At 47.4% G+C, this 11655-nt stretch overlaps 1 long non-coding RNA gene across 1 annotated transcript in view; it reads left to right on the forward strand.

Annotated features, from left to right (window-relative positions):
* The first annotated feature begins 341 nt into the window (after positions 1-341).
* Positions 342-11655, forward strand: part of LOC102381462 — a 13078-nt gene continuing 1764 nt past the window's right edge. Inside the window, exon 1 of the long non-coding RNA XR_323376.2 lies at positions 342-601. This is a non-coding gene — a long non-coding RNA (uncharacterized LOC102381462). The remainder of the gene's footprint in view (positions 602-11655) is intronic.

Here is an 11655-nt window from a genome sequence, read left to right on the forward strand (position 1 = left end):
ATTCTGTAAATATCTGCCACCCCAAGAAAGAGCCCACAGGGCTTTCTCCTTGACCTGGCAATTCCCAGGACATCTTTGGGAACCCCAGGCTCTTGTGCATCAGCTACTATCAGCTACTAAGAAGGCAGGGGAAAGGGAAGACCCACAAGCGGAGGTCTCTCCCCGTGTTCTTTCAGGAGGAACAAAATGGGGCTAGGACTTTAAATGCATTAGATGTACAGCCAACACGTGTAACCTGCATCCACATGTTCTGCAAATGAGCCCATACAGGCCTCGTTAATAGCTCCCTGGCAACAGGGGACAGAAGGAAAATATCAACAAGCAAGCAGAGAGCAAGAGAAACCACATGAGAAGGAAGAAAAGACAATATTTGCAATACCTGAGTGGGTTTGGTAGGATAAGCCCTTCTCTTAACAGGCAGGGGGTTAGAGGTGCACTGATACATTGATCCCATATCGGATCAGCATTGATATAGGGAATATTGACAGTATTGGAAAACAGCCTTTTTTTCCTGATGTGGCTGATAATGTGGCTGATAAATGGCTCGTTCATGCACACAGCCAGGAGCACAGCCCGGCGGCTTGGAGAGCAGCATCAGGAGGTAAGTCTGATGTGGGGGAAAGGGGAAGGGGAGGGAAGGGATGTGGGGGGCAGATTGAGGCCCCCCGCAGTGGAAGGAGGGAGTGGGGCAGGGGCAGGGGCAGGGACTGAACAGCTGGGGCAGGGTGGGGTGCAGGACTGAGCTCCGAGTAGCTCATCCAGGGTGCACTGGTGGGGGAGGTTTTAGCAGTCATTTGACAACTTTCAGGTCAGGACACTTGAACACCACCACAAACAGTGGGATGAGCACAAATGCCACGTGCCCCTGGAGGCTGGGGAGGGCACAACGAGCTCCTGCAGGCAGTAGCAGAGGTGTTGGCGGTGGGAGCGTGGCGGCTGTAAGGAGGGAGCTCCCACAGGCAGCCATGGTACTGTCAGTGTGGGGGGTGGGGGTGAGCGCTACCCGGTGGTTGGCAACCACCCGCAGACACTGCTGGCCAGTGGCAATTGTGGACTGCCTGCAGACACCGCCGGTGGTGTTGGCAGTGGGGGGTGGTGGTGGCCAGTGGCGACTGCATGCAGGCGCCGCCAGCAGTGTTGGCAGTGCCTTTTCATAAGGGGTGCACCGCCACACTCAGGGGGTTCATGTGTACCCCCTACGTGTTGCCAATGGGGATGAGACTGATTCTCATCTCAAGTACTTCATAAGCAAACCAGCACCCTATCTAGCTGGGTATGAGCTCCCCTGCAACTTATGAATTGAACTAAACAGGACTTACTCTGGAGCTGGATGCTTTAATGCCACACTTTATAAGATTGGCTTACAGGGCAGTCCAAAATGTGAGTGTGGTGATACACCACAGACTGCTGACACCTCCTCACATGTGCAGCACACCCATGCATCCAGGATGAGGACCTAAAGTCCGTGGCCAGAGTATTATAAACAACAGTAAAGTAGCTGTGTGGCTCTGCCACATTAATGATGTGTAGAGCAGGGAATGAAGTATACGAGAGAAGAAGAAAGTCAGTACTAGGCATTCACACATCACATACTGTGCCCCAGTCAAGCAGCCAGTATTTCAAGCCACAAGTCTGAACTCACAGCCCCACCTCTATGCAAATTTCCTTAAGAACATTTCCATTATACTCAGTCTTAGTAACCTGGGAACTCAAGCCAGACCAGATGCCAGAGTTGTTTCAAAACAAAGCAGCCTCAGGGACTGTCTGCTCCATCTCTAGCACTGCAGGGTGCTAGCCTTACCTGCAGGATGGACTGGAGCCAAACTCCAGCAGATGCAGAGCAAACTTGAGAGATCACCAGGCAAAGTAAAGCTGTGTACCTGCAGGGACACCACACAACTAGGACAGGGCTTGGAGGACAGAACTGCCCCAGCCCCTACTGAAACAGTCATGCTGCAAGTGGGGTGGTGTCTCAACTGACTCACATTAGCAATCATTTTAGAGTTAGCTGTTGCAAAATAGAGATCATCACCCCACATTCCTGAAACAAAGAATAAGAAAGAGTTTTGTTAGTTTTTTTGGCTAGGGGGCTGAGGCACTTGACTGATGAGGAGAGGTGAGGGAACTGGGTTTACTGGGCGTGTCTACACATGCACTTTAGTGCACATTAGCCTATTTTAATGTGCATTAAAGCATCACAAAAACTCACCGTCTTTAGCTAATGCTCATTAAAATAGGCTAATGTGCATTTTCTAGTACCTCACAATGGAGGTACTAGATTGCATGTGCATTACCTAAAGCACATTAATTGAATATGTAGACATGCCCATGTAACCTGGAGATGAGAAGACTGAGGGGGGATTTAATAGCAGCCCTCAACTACCTGAAGGGTAGTTCCAAAGAGTACAGAGCTAGACTGTTCTCAGTGGTGGCAGACAATAGAATACGTTTCAAGTTGCAGCAAGGGAGGTTTAGGTTAGATATTAGGAAACAGTTTCTCACTAGAAGGATACTAAAGCACTGGAATAGGTTACCCAGAGAGGTGGTGGAATCTCCATCCTTGGAGGTTTTTAAGATGAAGCTAGACAAAGGCTTGGCTGGGATGATCTAGTTGGTGAAGGTCCTGCTTTGAGCAGGTGGCTGGACTAGATGACCTCCTGAGGTCCCTTCCAACCCTATTTTTCTATGATTCTATAATTTTTGAAAGGCACCCTGGGCACTGCAAACTTGAGGGATTTCAGTGTCAAAAGCTACAGGGAGATGCCACATGACAGCACTAGACAAAAGGTTAATGGAGGGGCTAGTTGCCTTAGTCACAGCTGGGGAAGTGTGCATCTATACTGGTAACAAGCCCATGCCTGAGTTTAGCAGCCAGTACTGCACACACAAAGTCCTTCCCCTTCCTCCTCTAGAATGCTTCTTTTTCTCAGAGATGCCTCGTCTGTGTGTGCTATGCTGTGAGCCTCGTCATAGTAAACATCTCTTGCTCTGTTATGCCAGGGAACAAACTAAGGGGTTTGCAGCAGAGCTGGTCAGCGAGTCTGGGTGTTAGAATGCAACTTGGGGTGTTCTCAGGAGCCTGCAAGCAACAACTGCTGTTAAAACTGCAGCCCAGGTAGGACAAGGCAATAAAATGAGAGGCTTCAGAGCTACAAGCTAGGGGAAGCTGGACAAGGAGTGAGGTGCTGAAAAAGGAAGGGATGGACAGGGAAGGGAGGAACCCAGAGCCACTGGCAGACCTGGGTTCCCCTTCAGAGGAGAAAGGGTACCCCTAAAAGGAAAGGCAAAGGACTTGTGAACCCCTATATGAAGCGAGGCCCAAGACTAGGCATGCAGCCTTCTTGGACTTGGGGCTAGATTTGAACTATTCCCCCAACAGGGGCAAGACAAACTCTATAGGAAGAAATATGCCTGGTTGACAGGACTGACATGATGACAACCACAGGAAGTTGTCAGCCATTTTTGTGTGTGTATTAGCAGTTGCAATAAAGCCCTTTTGAGGGTAAGAAGTCTCCCTGTCTTTTCCTGAGCTCTGTGATAGCACATTGATAAGCATAATAATAACTGGCATCTGTAGCATTACCAGGAAACACTCTAGTGGTATGTGGTCAGCACAATCTTGCACCCCCACCAAGGCAGGTAATCAACAGATTTTGTTCAACAGGCTTGCTAAAAGAAGCAATGAAACCATGCTGCTTCCTGCCAGGCCCTGTAACACATAGTACCTCTTACTGCATTACAACCCCCCCGCCCTTTTGGATTAAACACTACATGAGGAAGACCATGATTGCCATTCTGTCTCTTATTTATGGCTTTGAACTTGCTTCTGAGAATGCAGAGGCATCAAGTCATACCAAAACCATGCAAGGACAGTCAAAACCAAAATGAAAATGGTGTGAGTTAGATGGGAGAGCAAATGCCACTGGGAAAGGAGATGATGCTCCCTGGAAGATGGAAATACAAGTGAAGGAAAGTTGACAACCTAGGGTCACAATGTAACTTGAATTTGGCCTACAAGACATATGCACTAAACTGTACACACTGTAGTGTAGGGTGGGTGGGTAAGTGGGGTATGAGCTCCAGGCAGGGACATGCCAGAATGGAGTGGGGAGTGGCTCACCTTCCCATCCCCCCGCCCCTCCCTTTGCACCTCCCCTACAGCTGTAGGTCCCAGCTCCAGTGTGGAAGGCTGACCAGGAGCGTAAGTGTGACTGAGTGAGGCTTCAGTGAAGAGACTTCTGGGAATTGCAATGCCTGTGCTGGAGGGAGATGTCCCCTCAATTTTTTACTGCCAAAAACTGGTGATTTTTTTAGCATGTCAGTGCCAAAAAAAGAGGTGACACTTCCCCTGGGCACCAGTGAACACCTGTGCCACCACACTGATAACACTGCTCATTACACAGCATTGCTACCCACAGAGCTCAGAGTCCTGGGTGTTCAGCTTTGCACAAAATGCAAGTTCATTTTCAAAAGCCCTGGAGATTAGTTCGGCTGACACAAGCTATTGCATCACATCTGCACAAGCTGTTCCATCTTCTCACTGTATGAGCCCTGCTGCTCAGCAAGCAGCAATGAGAAACAGACACGCAAAGGAGCTGAACTCTGCCATGGTGGGGAAGGGAAGTCAGGGACTTTATTTCCTTAAGGCCTATTTTTCTGTAGTCCAACTGCTAAACCATGAAGAAAGGGAGAGAAGAAAGTTGGATGTGGCTGTGCAGAAAAGAAAGGATGCTGAAGATAGCCCTTGGCCACCAACCAGCCCCTCATTCTTTTTTTTTCAATAAAAACAAACAAATAACTTTAAACAGGCTTTGCATTACTGAACGATGCATGCCAAACCTCAATAGTGCAAATGGTCGTGACTATGCCAAAAATCACTCCCCTTTCTCTTTTAGTCTGTACATTGTGTAAATAGGATTGCAACACCCCAGCAGAGCCTCTTGCATGCATCTCCAAAGCACCCTGTCCTCTTTATTTATCATACCAAGAGCACAGTAGAAGCAAAAATCTCGGACAAGGGAGATGGATCGCAATTGAGTTTATTTGGTTTGGACAAGAGTCTGGGAAAGCTCTTGGTCTGCATGAGGCTAGAAACTAAAAAGTGGACATAATATCCTCCAGGGAAAACCTGTTTCTAACCCTTAGACAAAAGCTGTTTTCATAATGTAATTAAGCTACATAATCACAAGAGACAGAATGCTGGGACATAATTACTTAAGTCTACATAGAGGCCTAACAAAGCTTCCCAGTAGTTTTGCAAGGACAAGGTTTGGGGAATGCATTCTCCACAATCTCCTCTCCACTCCACACCCCCTTCCCTCTCCCCCAGTGCACTGTGTCTAGTTTGGGCACACTACGCTCTGGACAAATTGGAAAAAATAGGAAGAGAGCAACACAAGTGAACGGAAGTCTAGAAAAGCAGACAAAGAAAGGCTAAAAGAACAAGGGTTATTTAATGTGGAGAAATGGAGACTGTGGCGGGGGCGGATTTGATAGCAGTCTTCCAATACCTGAAAGGTGCTTACAATAAGGATGGTGACAGACTGTTTTCTGTGGCCTCAGTGGACAGGACAAAGGGTAAAAGTCTCAACTTGCAGCAAGGGAAATTTAAATTGGATATTAGCAGGAAGAACTCTCTCACTATGAGTGGTTAATCATTGGGACTACCCAGAGAGGCTGTGGAATCTCCAGCCTGGGAAGGTTTTAAGACAGGGGTGGGCAAAATGCGGCCTGTGGGCTGAATGCGGCCCACCAGGCCATTCTATCTGACCTGCAGGGCCCCTAAACATTTAGAAAATTAATATGTATCTGCCCCTGACTGCCTGTCATGCAGCCCTCAATGGCTTGCCAAAACTCTGTGAGTGGCCCTCCTCCCGAAATAATTGCCCACCCCTGTTTTAGGAGCAGGTGAGAAAGATACTTGACTGGGATGGTTCATACAGGAAGGACTCTGCTTTGCACCAGGGGGTTGGACTAGAGACTCCCTGAAGTCCCTTTCTGTCCTACTTTTCCATGTTTATTAGTTTTGTTTACCTCACATCAGATGGTTTACTGCATCAGCATTGTAGATCCATCAACATTGCAGCCACAATCAAGAGCAGTGGAACCTCATTGTGTCATCTATGATTTTTCAATTCCAGTTCAAAACAAATCCAGCAGGACATGTTTCCTTAAAGTTTAAAACTCATTAGACAATTACTTGCAATGGCTGAAAATTGTGAAGCCATAAAACAAAGCGGGTGCTTGTTTCCTGCCCGGGGTGCCCAGAATGAACTCTGTCTGAACTCGTTATCGGCTAAACTAGCTTCAAGTAGTACAGCAGCGAGCTAAAATCGTTGCTTCAGAACATTCCAAACATACAGGATTTTTAGAGGATTTTATCTGGTGATAATGTTAGAGATTTTTAAAATTCAATGCAGATAACACCCATTCTTCATAAACTTTAGCTGAAAGGCACCACAGTCAATGGAGTTGGATATACTTGCCATTTACCAAAAGAGAGGTCAGACACTGTACTGCTAATGATTACCCAGAACAGCCTTCCTAAGAGGGAAAAGAGATACAGTTGGCAATACTCTACTTTCAGCTGTGCTAGGGTAAAACCAGTGTTACGCCAGTAAAGTCGGTGGAATTACTCTGGGGTTTATACTGGACAGCAGAATTGGGTGCAGTACATGTACCTTTGTGGGCATGTGCTCTGAAGAGCACAAGTTTCAGGGGAATGTTTTTAAGTCATGAATTTTCCTAGTTCATGAAAGGTGAGTGGCCAAGATAGTAATCCTTGGAATGTGGGGGACTGCACGGGGAGGCCAGTACAAGCAAGCCCTGCTCTCTCACACTACCAGCAATAGTCTGTATGCACTATCCCATCTGTAAAATTCATCCCAGCTCTACTACTAATCCTCCACCCTAGCCTGCCGCTTTCACTTATTACACCTTCCTCTGCTGACTCGCTGCATCATGCTGACTGTTAAATGATTCAGACTTTTCTTGTAAAAGGTCTATCTAATAGGAATTGTGTATCAACAAGTGCATCAACACCGCCCCCCCAATACTTTCTGCGGAACGTGTGTGTTACTAAGATGGCCAGAAGCTAATGATTCCACATTAATGAACCTGCTTTTCCTGACAAGCATTTCACTGAGATATCCCCAGCCAGCTCTGTGTTACCCCTCTGGGTTTTCCCCCTCTCATCTAGCTGGAAAATTAAACTGAAAATTACTGTGAAACTTTTCTAATGCCAGCTGCTCAAAAGTCAGGGCAGATCCTCAGCAGATGTATCTCCGCATTGCTCCCCTGAGGTCAGGGTGCCTGGAGATCCACCTCCTGAGAGTATGGCTCTAGGGGGAGTGATAAATAAGATGATGATGAGAACATGATCTGAAAAGATGAAACAATTTTACTGTTCGTTTTTTTTTATTTCTGAGAAGTCTGGAGCAGCCTTCAGGATACAGCACAGCCAAGCTACAATGTGTAGAAAGAATTGAACTACAAAGCAAAAACCTAATTGCCCATCTCTCATACCAGTCATTAGGGCAGTCAAAGTTACCCATCTAAGACCTGCTATATTCAGGCAATGGAACCACTCCCATTCATTCTGATGGTGCTGGATTGAGACCCAGGGTCTTCACCTGGTTTGGTTATCCAAGGGCTGTTTATCACCCCATTGGCTGCGTCTGGATGAGTGCACACATGCCACACATGCAAGAATTCCCCATGTTGCTACTTTACAGCACTGGGGGGCAGGGGGCAGGTGTTGGCCACAGCCTCCCCAACCCCACCTGGGGTAACCTGTGACACACTAGAGCGCACATGCAACAGGTGTATGCCAAAGACAAGTAGCAGTGGCATAACATGTGCCATTGTTACCTGTTCCTGGGGAAACAAACATCCATGCTCCTCTGGACCTGGCCTTTATCTCTATATGACAATCAAAACAATGCCTAGTTCACACCTTGGCCCACCTTCTCACAGGACAGGCACTGCTGCAGAAGAAGCTGTAGCATTCTGTAGCATATGTTGGTAGCAAAAGAAGGATCAGGGAACGTGTGGGTCCTTTACTGAATGGGGGAGGCAACCTAGTGACAGAGGATGCAGAAAAGGCTGAAGTGCTCAATGCCTTTTTTGCCTCAGTCTTCAAAGACAAGGTCAGCTCCCAAACTACAGCACTAGACAGCACAGTTTGGGGAGGAGGTGAGCAGACAACAGTGGCAAAAGAAAAGGTTAGGAACTACTTAGAAAAGCTGGACATGAACAAGTCCTTGGGACTGGATGGGATGTACCCAAGGGTGCTGAGGGGGTTGACTGATGCAATTACAGAGCCACTGGTCATCATCTTTGAAAATTCAGTATGATTAGGAGAGATCCCAGATGATTGTAAAAGGGCAAACAGTGCCCATGTTTAAAAAAGGGAAAAAGAAGGATCCAGGGAACTACAGACCAGTCAACCTCACCTCAGTCCCCGGAAAAATCATGAAGCAGATCCTCAAGGAATCCATTCCTAAGCACTCGGAGGAGATAAAAGTGATTAGGAACAGTCAGCATGAATTCAGTCAGCATGGAGCAAGTCATGCCAGATCAACCTGATTGCCTTCTATGACGAGGTAACTGGCTCTGTGGATGCGGGGAGACTGGTGGACGTGGTATACCTTGATTTTAGCAAGGCTTTTGATGCACTCTCCCACAACATTCTCGTAAGCAAGCTAAGGAAGTATGGGCTGGATGAATGGACTGTAAGGTGGATAGAAAACCAGCTGCAGCATTGGGCTCAGAGAGTAGTAATCAATGGCTTGATGTCTAGTTGGCAGCCGGTATCAAATGGAGTACCTCTGGGGTCAGTCCTGGGGCCAGTTTTGTTCAATGTCTTCATCAAAGACCTGGAAAAAGGCATAGAGTGCACCCTCAGCAAGTATGCAGATAACAAACTGTGGGGAGTAGTAGATATGCTGGAGGGTAGAGCTAGGATTCAGAGTGACCTAGATAAATTGGAGGATTGGGCCAAAAGGATTCTCATGAGGTTCAACAAGGACAAGTGCAAAGCCCTGCACTTAGGACAGTACAATTCCATGTACCAGTATAGGCTGGGGGCTGACTGGCTGGGCAGCAGCTCTGCAGAAAAGGAGCTGTGAGGTGATAGTAGACAGTAAGCTGAATATGACCCAGCAGTGTGCCCTTGTTGCCAAGAAAACTAATGGCATACCGGGCTGCACTGGTAGGTGTATTGCCAGTAGGTCAAGGGAAGTGATTATCTGGCCACTCTGCACACCCCGCCACCCCACCGAATCCAGCGTGTCCAACCGCTCGGCACCCCACTCCCTGCCACCACCGCCAGCTTTCTCATGTCTGGGGGCAATGCCCCACACAGATTGATTTACCCTGGGCCCTGTACCCTGCTCGGTTCATAACTGGCTGGAGGACATGACTTATGAGGAAAGACTGAGGGAACTGGGCTTATTTAGTCTAGAGTAGAGGAGACTGAGAGGGGACTTAATAGCAGCCTTCAACTACATGAAGAGGGGTTTGAAAGAGAATGGAGCAAGACTGCTCTCAGTGACAGCAGATGACAGTACAAGGAGCAATGGGGTCAAGTTGCAGCAAGGGAAGTTTAGGTTAGATATTAGGAAGAATTTTCTCACTTGGAGGGTAGTAAAACACTGGAACAAGTTACCCAGAGAGGTGATGGAAGCTCCATCCTTGGAGGTTTTCAAGACCTGGCTAGACAAAACTTTGGCTGGGATGATCTAGTTGGGAATGGTCCTGCTTTGAGCAGGGGGTTGGACTACATGACCTCCTGAGGTCCCTTCCAGCCTCAATTTTCTATAATTCTGGGATTCTGTAAGGGAAGCATGACCTCCCAGCATCCACACACGCTCTCCTAACTGTGCCATGGTTCACCCTGGTTCGGCTGCCTGGAGCTCCACAGCCAGACTGAAATTGCCCCAAGCATGCAGAGCCCAAGGCAAGGCAGCAGCTGTTACTCTGAACACACCAAAGGCACAAGTAAGCCCAGTAACCAGATGGTGTAATTTCCCAGAATAACTTTAGAGAGTAAAACCACAGTTGGTCAGGAAGCTGTAGCAGATCTGTGAGATTCAAGTCTTCCCCCCACCTGGAATTAAATATACAAGCAAATGCACCTCATGCATACACAACTGATTCTAGTTCCAACATTGCCCACTCCGGGGGTTCAAACACAAAACAAAGAAACCCACACATACAAAATACAATGAGTTAGGGTCCCCCCTCTCTCAAATCAAGTGCTCAGTTTAAAAAAAATACTGAATTTAGGGCTCTGCTTGTTTGACTGCACCTTTGGCTTCCTCTGCACCCATGCAAGCTGGCCTCTAAAAAAAAATATCATGTGATCCTCACATAAATGATTCCAGGAGCTTTCATAAGAAAAAGGAGCACAAAATACCACAACAGGAACCCTACAAAATAACCACCAACAGTCCACCACACAGTCACATCCACATTCTTGAGATACCACAGGCCGATTAGATGGCACTGGCCAGTTTCAGGGCTAGCCATGTAAGAACTGCACTTCCTGGGTGAAATTCATACTTGTGTCGACAGCCAGCTCATGCATCTTATCAAATCACCAGGACCATGATCTTTAATGGAATATAAGTGGCTCATTGGCCTTGCTGGCCTCTGTACAAGGGTGAATCCTGTCCACAGTCTCCTATTCCACTCACGGAAATGAGAGCTGTGAAAGTTTCCTGGAAAAAATACTTTATTTTTATCTGCCCTATTCAGGCAGTCAGGGACTGCCAGAGTATTTGGGTGTCCTGACTCCTATGCCTCGCTTGCCAGGTGCTTCTGTGCCAAGAGGTACAGTCATTACACCAGCCATCCAAGTGGTCTCCTTTTTTCCTTCTCTACAGAAAGCAATTCAGACAAACAGAAGTAACCCCCTGGAGCCCCAGTTCTCTGCTATCGCAGCTAGCCACATCAAAGTAAGAAAGCACAAAAAACAGAGCTGGAAGGGACCCTGCCAAGAGATCATGACTCCAGTCTTTTGTTTTCAAGGTTTTTAACCATCCATTTCAGACCTGCTTCTAGAAGCCTTGAAATTGACTGGAGTTAGTTGGTTTTAGGGGATGCTATTAGAAGCCTTAAATGAGTGGAGAGAACAATCCCAAAACCAACTGTTTCCAGTCAGTTCCTACTAGCAACCCCTTTGACAGCTGTTGTCCCTTCATCATTTCTATGAAGTTGGCGGAAGTGTTGACTACAATTACAGTACTTCCCAATGTAGCATCTTTCAGCCACATTGGCTATACAAGTCATCAGCTTATACGTGTTATAAGTTGTGCTCATGCTCTTGGTCGATTATCATTGCCTGGAGATTGACAGGAACATTTTTGTCCTGCTGATCTTACTAGCGCTTTCAGTGGCCTTTGATACAGCTGACCATGAGGTGCTGGCCTGGTGGGTAACTATAGGTCCTCAACACAGACACACACCCTACCTATACTCCTTAACACACATCCATACATACACCTACACCCACACCTCAACCACACACACCCCACCCCCACCATACCCACACACACGTACCCGACACCTCAACCACACACCCACCCACCATACTCCCCACCCCCACCCAGCCACATATATATCCAAACCCCACACACACCTACACCTCCCCAC

Source organism: Alligator sinensis, unplaced genomic scaffold, assembly GCF_000455745.1.
Source record: "Alligator sinensis unplaced genomic scaffold, ASM45574v1 scaffold505_1, whole genome shotgun sequence".
NCBI lineage: Eukaryota > Metazoa > Chordata > Crocodylia > Alligatoridae > Alligator > Alligator sinensis.